The 8,073-nt window shown below is 46.9% G+C and overlaps 1 pseudogene; it reads left to right on the plus strand.

Moving 5' to 3' along the window:
- Positions 1-3,277: 3,277 nt before the first annotated feature.
- LOC126875719 (5S ribosomal RNA) lies at positions 3,278-3,396 on the plus strand (annotated as a pseudogene).
- Positions 3,397-8,073: the final 4,677 nt, after the last annotated feature.

The following is an 8,073-nucleotide window of genomic DNA, read 5'->3' on the forward strand; positions in this document are numbered from 1 at the left end:
AGGCTTTCCGTATCGTGTCCCTGTCGCTTCGAAGCAAATGGCAACGATACTTTAAGTAAGACGTTTCCGTCGCGGATCGCTCCAACTCGTGCACGATTTGTTTCGTGGCCATTTTTCGATAGGCCGACCACGTGTTTCGCACGATGGAATTACGAGGGACTATTTATCGTTTCTTCGATAGACCAACGAAAGCAGTAATTCTTCTTGCGCGACGCGCGATCCTTGGTTTCTCACAGTTCGGGCACGAGGTATTATCGTTTTCTAGTTTTCTAGTGGACGTCGATGCGTTCGAAACGCATCTGACTGGCGACACCGCGAGACACGTTGTAACCATGTTCGCTGAAAAGTTAACGTCGGTTCTGCAAGCGTGGTTTCCGTCGTTCGAAAGGAGTTAAAGCGGAGCAAAATCACGACCATTTAAAGAGACGTCAAGAGGATAACGTTTCAACAGCGAGTTCCACTTTCTACCGGAAACCGAAACCGAAACCGAAAGCGAAACTGAAACTGAACTTGCTTACCGATCCGGTGGCGAAAGCGTGTACGGGGAGGAACGGAACGTGACTCGATCGTTCGTTTCGAAACGTTTTTCCGAAATACAAAGTTGCAAAGAGAGGAGAGTTTGTATCTCTTATAATCTCTTCCTGTTGCTGTAATAATCCTGTTTGCTGGATTTATCGAACACGAGCCAGGCATTTTTAAAGCGATCCCGATCCCGTCGATAATTCGCACGCGATACAACCGCGACTAACGGATGTCTCTGCTGCCGCGTACCGTCTGCTTTTCAAACAGTTTCGCCGTGCAAAGTGTCACCACGTTTCACCCGGAAACGAACGAACGCATCGTCGTCGGCTAATTTTCATTTCGTGCTCGTGATAATTAAGCCGTTGCGCGACGCTCCACCCTCGCGAGTCGACGATTTTCTAGGAGACCGCTCTAGTCCGTGGCAACCGAGCCGGGAAACGTCAACCAGCTGTAACTAGCGAGCATCGTTACAAGCAAATTAACCAGCCAGCTCTGCCCTGTTTTGTACCGTGTTTCCTCCTTTCTTCTCTTTTCCCTCCTTTCGTATGCTTCGCAAGCGTCACCCACGCAACGAGATTCGTCGCTTTCTTTCAAACGAGCGAATAAAAATAATATTTCTACGAAATATGGCTTTCGCGAATACGAAGGCTCCCACGAACCAGCGGTTCCAACGTCTTTCGGTTTTTTTCGTGATTTTCTTTTCCACGCAATTTTTCCTCGATCAGTTCGGTTTATATGTAGATGTAAACAAACTAGCAGCAGCCAGTTACTTTTAATACGAAAAAGTAAATTGAAAATGCAGATAAAAGCTCGCGGCGTTTGGAATCGTGCCCAGGTAATACCGGGTCTACGCGTTCAAGAACGTCAGCAACTTTCCGATACTCTTTCCGTTTCATTCTGAAAAGCATCGCGTTAATAGGTTCCGCGCCACGTAAGATCGAACTCGAAACATCGATGACGATACGAGTACATGTAAATTAAATCGAAACGTTTACATTATGAAATTGCCGGGAATTTACTCAAAATCGCGCTTTTTCCACGTTTGTTTCACTTTCGAAGAATAGAAATTTCAAATCGCCGAACTTGTTGCGTTGTCAAGAGTCATCGGGCTGTACGCCGCGTGTAGAGAAATTTCTTTTTTTCCTGGCATTTTTTCATCGCGACAAACTTGCAACATTGCGTATCCGGTGAGCGATTACGGTTAAAAAAATTGACCCTACCAAAGGTTTTCTCGTATTTTTCGCCGGGAACAAATACGCGGTGTCGGGCGTTTCATAGGTCGGTGAAAATTCGCCCGTTTATTTCGATCGCAATGGGGGTTTCATCGACGCCAAGAGCAGCATCGACGAATACGAATACGCGTTTTTCTCCTTGTTTTTGCCCTGCCACGTTAATATTTGGACTGCATCGAAAGTTTATGAGAGCGTTAGAAAATAGCGAGCGGCGTGCATGTACGCCGTCGGCTTTCCCAAACTTTCCAAAGCGTACGAATTGCGAACAGTAGCTGGAAACCAGAGCTGTCCGTACGTATATTTTTGAAACAGCTTACTCGACTGCCTCGTTCGGTGTTTGTCGTGGAAATTTATCCTGATATTCCTCGCCAATCCCCCCGCCTCTCTCTCCTTTCCGCCTGTCCTCTTTCATCCTTCCTGTTTTCCTCCTATTTATAAAGCGTAAACACGCGATATGTACCTCTGTTTGCCGCGTTTTATAAATATTCTCGAGATTGGAGAAATTACTTTTCCGTTTCTCTGTTTGTTAACGTCGTGAGGAAAGTTTGCGCTGCGTCAGCTTCGCAGAATCGTTCGCTTCTTTTCCTCGCATTCCGGTTCGACGGAATCGCCACTCCCTTATCTACACGCGTTTCCTCCAAAACTGTTTCTCATCGCGAAGCCAAGTCTCGAACGAGCGTTCGTCGCATCGACAAAGTATCGCGACATCGTTGATTTTATCGTTAATAAGCTGGCGATACCGAGGCTGCGACGGCTTTATCCGTCTGTATTTATTCACCGTCTAACGTTGCATTATTCAGTGGAACGCTCCATTTTCGGTCATTGCTTTTCTTACTGCCGTTCCATTTACTCTGCGGATTTAAGAACAAGCGAGAAGCACTTGGATCTTTCCTTTCTGCCGGGATTATGCTTTTTCCTCTCCACTTTTACGTTGTATCCTTCGAGCTTGGATGCTCGATCATAGTTGCGCGAGGGAAACCTTTTTCTCCATAGACACGCACAAAACCTACGCTTTCAGGTTTACATCCCCCTGGAGCCCCGTAGTCCATATTTTTTGATAATTCCTACAATAATATTTTATAATTAGACCTACAATATATTTAAAAAAATAAAATCCCGATAAAAGACAAAAGGGTGGACAATTGCATTACCTATTAAGTATTATAGAAAAATATTAAAGGAAGCATATATATTTCGTCGTATTACGTGCAAATTTTCCACAAATGCGTAAAAAACCGCGGTCTATTTACATAATAAAATAAATAATTCTTATGTGTCATAAGTCAAATTTTCTTTACCATTCTCTCCAAAACTTCTTGTCCCCTCAGAATATTGCCTAACGTTGTGTCTAAAGATGTAATCGCATCTCAACAGAGATAAAAATTTGTCAAAAGAGGAAACTAATTATCCTGCTAATGATACGTCGAACGACGTCGTAGACCAAGAAAACGAGATCGATGCTGGAGGATTGGAATCCGGAAAGATGGAAGAAGAACGTTGGTAAAGAGCCATTTACTCGCAACGCCAACGCCCTGGCCGGGCTGAATGCACTCGTTCCCGTCAAATCACGAAAGTTAAGCAGCGCCGGGCACGGGTAGTACTCGGATGGGTGAACGCCTGGGACCTCCGTGTGGCGTTGGCGAAGCGTGCTGGCCCCCCCTCCGTGGGGTTCGGGCCTTGGGCGCTTGGCGGCTCAGCGCCTCGGGGCCGCCAAGCAGTCCGGTAGGGGAACCGGGCTGCCTGGCATGGCGACGAGGCGGTCTAACAATGGTCACACACCGCTCCATCAGCCGTGGTATTAAGATGTCGATGCGTCTCCGCAGTACATGTTCGGCTAGCCCAAGGGCCCGTTATAAATCTTAAGGTTTAGTTAACTAAAGTCCTTCAAACAGACAAACAGCCTTTGTCCCAACTACGGGAAGATAGGGGAGACGTATTTTTCAACGAGCGGCGTCTCCCACTAGCAACTTTCCCTCGAGGGCGGCTAGCATCCTTCTCTAACCACCGATATGGAGATTGACCAATTAGCAGCAACGTCAATTTCCCTTACTTTCTGAACGAAGGCTTTTCTCGACGAATCCGATGATCTCGTATCCTTAGACACACCCCGTTATAGTTTTCCTCTGTGGCATCATCGGGACGGGAAAGGCATTCTCGCTCGCGATCTCATCGATTAAGGAGTAACCCTTTACGGCCAGTGAATATTACGCATCCGACTTGGATTTTGTGAGTACGTTCATCTATCATCCCGTCGACCGCGGATTCGTTATTGAACCTAGGATCATTGTCATTAGTTTCTCGAGTACCTAACTACCACGGTTACTTGTCCGGTTCTATAATAATCGTATTTGCGCTAGTCAATGTCTTCTCTATTGCATAACGACAACGTGTAACCCAAACGAGGATTCGTTTCACGCCCCTAACCCTAATTCTAATGTAAACCCGACATATTTATTAGACAATTATTACAAGGATTATAAATGTGCGTTCTGGAATGTAGACAGTTGGCTAGTTATTCACAGACTGACTGGCTTAGTGACCCATGGCCCTTGAAAAGGTTTAGAGCCCCACTCTCTATGCAGTAATGATTGTGACCTGTGTGGGTGTCTGTGTGGCGTCACATGTGGCACAGAACCTTCTAGTAGCTTCTCGACGTGCCCATCTAGAATGTTCCATCCATATCCTGACGCTTCTTCCGGCGAATTTTCGAAAGAGCCTGCACGTGCTAGCCGCCGTGGTGCATCTCACGAACGCACGCTAGTGGGGATGGCGCTGGGCAGCGAAGGGAAGAATCCGTACGATCAATTACCTTATCTGCATGCGGTTGATATCGTCGTATTCCAACAGATATGTTAGGCAAAGGTACTGATACGTGGCGGTACGGCGTAGCCATGCTGTATTATGCGTCGGCGCTTTATATTTTTCGTGTATAATACAATTTTTGGGTTTAAGCCGCTGAGGAGCGGAGCTTTTTTATGAATTTTTTTTATTTTTTTCTGTCCTGAAAACTTTGTCGCAAAACAGGACGCTTCGGTAGCCTGCTTTTTGGGTGCTGTGTAACTTTGGGGAGAGGTGGGATGAGAGGGAGGGGGCGGGGTTGGGGTGGGATGAGAGGGGGTGGGGGAGGGAGAATAATGAATAATATATATCTAATAGTGCGAGATCAGAATGTTTAGCATCAAATAAGAATTATGGAACTATACTTTGTACAGGACGACGGTGGCTATGTGGTTACTGTAGCAGACTGCAAACACATAGGTTGGCGGTTCGAATCCATTCCCTCCTGGATTTTGATATAAGTGAGTTCAGGATCAGAAGTGAAATGTGATGTGTGTGAGAATCCGTACTTGGGCGACGCAGCTTCTACGTCTTAGGTGTCTCTCTACGAGAAATTACCTCCCGAGATGTGAAAAATAAAAATAAAATAAAAAATAAAATAAAAAAAGTAAAAAAAAGAATACCTATGAAAACAACATAGAAAAAACAAAAAAAAAAGAAAAGAGGAAAAAAAATTCTTCCTCCTGATATTCGTAATACTTGTAACACAGCAACATTGATACTAACCCCGAACAACGAAACGATCGTCACCTGTCATCAAAATGTGGTAGTGAAGAAGAGTAATTGTGTTGTGTATACAGAAGAACAGTTGTGTTGTGAATATCCGTACTGCCATTGCCTTAGTGTAGTAGTCCAGCTACAGATTCCAGGTTTACATCCACCTGGGGCCCCGTAGTCCATATTTTTTGATAATTCCTACAATTATTTTTTAATTAGGCCGTTAGGGGAATCGGGCTGCCTGGGTCGGTGGCTCCGGCGACGAGGCGGTGTGACAATGGTCACACACCGCTCCATCAGCCGTGGTATTAAGCGCGCGGGGGAGGCCCCGTTGCAACGCTCACATCGGTTCCCGGGCCTCTCTCGATCGCAGCCGGGACGGTTATCGTGGAGGTTTTAGTCGGTTGGAATCCGACACTACCACGCCGCTTTCCCCAGAAGCGGCCTGGCGTCCGTGCGGATTTCCTCCACGTAAAATATAAAAAAAAAATTTACTCGCAACTGCGACGAATCATTCACAAAGCTCGTAAGCGACTCAAAAGTTCCAGGATCTGGCTTTTTCCTCATCGCAAACGATTCGGCGATGAAAACAAAACACGAGTTACCTAAACACGACCTAAGGTCATTATGCCCGCGTTCCTTGTCGTTTGATCTTCCGCCTCTGATCTGCTTTCATCTGATGGATACTTTTCGTGGTCTCTGATCGCCCGCGGAGCAGTTAACAAAATTGCAATTGTTGATTGCACCAAGCGAAGGAGCCTCGAGCCCTCTCCGCGCTTCCGAGTCGGCCAAATCGATCAAATACCGCGACGAAAAATTTGCGAATAACCAACGCGGAGTGTCGAATGCGAAAACCACCGGGTCCGACTTAAGTACCAGGAATTCGACAAAGCGGTCTCGTCTCGCTCGTAATTTAGGGATTGTACGCGAAACGGCGGAGAATTAACTGGTTCGCTGGTGGCTGCGCGTCGAACGCAAAACGCGCTCAACAACCCTCGCTCGTGCTTTCTTGGCCCTCGTGTATATGTTCTTCGCGAACGAGCGTCATCCTCTCCGGGCGTAGACACGTTTACGCGACTCCTTCCAGATGCTGGTTAACTCCGCGCACGGAAATAGACTCGCTCGCCCCCTGCCCCTCGAACTTTTCGAACGAGGCTGGTGCTGTCCGGCACGAGCGAATCACAGAAGGAAATCACGCTGACGATAGCACGTTGTAAGATTTTTCCTGGATAATTTGTTCTACGATAAGAAATAATCGATAATCGAGGGCAAGTTGCGAAGGAAAATACAGAATGACGTGAAATTTATCTAAAATTTTCTATCGCTCGTTTGATCGCCGTTTTCGACGACGAATGCGGAGAATACTAGAAGAAGCGCAACGATTCGAGAGTCGGTAAATATTCGAAAAAACGAGGCCACCTTCGATCTCGATGCTTTCGAAATACGTTGCGAAGCTCGACGTTTCGAACGGTTTTGTCCTACACGCACGGTCGGCGCTCGGCCTTCAATCACGAATTACACGGGAAAATATTACACGTAGCTCGGCCCGAGTTTCCAAGCTGGGTCGGGTTATAGTATTTAGCAATATTCACGGCTTACCCTTATCGGTGTAAACATAAAAAATGCCACGGCGGTGAACGGATTAATATTAGATACTGCTACCTACATCGAGCTTCGAAAACCAAGGCTTTCCCGCATAACCGCAACACTAAGACCAAACGCCGCATCGGTTGTACGTATGCGCAGGAAAAAGTTGTTTAAAACGTCTTTAGCGTTTAGCGATATATCGGAAAAGCGTGAAAATCCAAAGTGCCCTTTTCTCGATATTCGACCGATATACGCATATACGAAAATACGCATACGAAAAGTTTCGCATTGTTGCGATAATAGGATACGTTAATAGCCAATAGTCACGGTGCGTTTAAGCGGCTTTGTAAAACGTATTGCCGCGTTTTACCAACGTAAAAACCGTGGTGACCGTCTCGACGCTGTCTCTGCGAATAGAAGACTCGATCGGCGAATCAGCGCGTAAGGAACGAGGAAAAAGAGAATTAATGTTGCGGAAAGGTTCCGTCGTTAAACGGATGCACTCGAGTTTACCAGGAGAGGAGTGACGTCGGCGAGAGAGAGGAAAGGTTTCGGTGGCTGGATAACAGATAGGTATTTGCTTTGCACGACGTTCGGAGACGCGAGTTAGAATGGGCGGTGATTCTCGCGAGAGCGAGCTTCCAACGTATTAAAACGATCGCGCGACGCACAGAACGGCTTTCGAGAGATCGGTTTATAACGCACGGTCGTTGGCGCGTCGTTCGATCCGCGTGACGGGCGCCGTTCCAGCAATATCGAACCTTTTCGTCCATTCTCTCGCGTTGATTCCGCGGCTAAGGGTGAACGATCGTTCGGGCACGTTCCGCCGAACGTCGCGTCTTGTTTTCGGCGCTCTGCGTATCGACAGATTCGACAGGGCACGGTTACTCGCGTTCACGGGCAAACGCCAGAAAAAAGCGGCCGATCGACGACGACTCGATTGAAAGCTGTCTGCGCGATGGCTGAATATTTACAGGTGGTGTTTGATGCTTTGAAACGCGGCTCTCGCAGTTTTTAGAAGTTTTTCGTGTTGCTTCGATGAACTTGCCTGTTTATTCGTTTACACGTTCCGTTTACGTTTTCTCGTTTTTACAGCGGCGACGATCGTAAGACGTTGTCGAGGCAAAGAATCGAGATTTTCCAGCATCGTTGTCAGCAAACGTAGGCGGCGAAGCGT

This window comes from Bombus huntii, unplaced genomic scaffold (assembly GCF_024542735.1).
Source record: "Bombus huntii isolate Logan2020A unplaced genomic scaffold, iyBomHunt1.1 ctg00000052.1, whole genome shotgun sequence".
NCBI lineage: Eukaryota > Metazoa > Arthropoda > Insecta > Hymenoptera > Apidae > Bombus > Bombus huntii.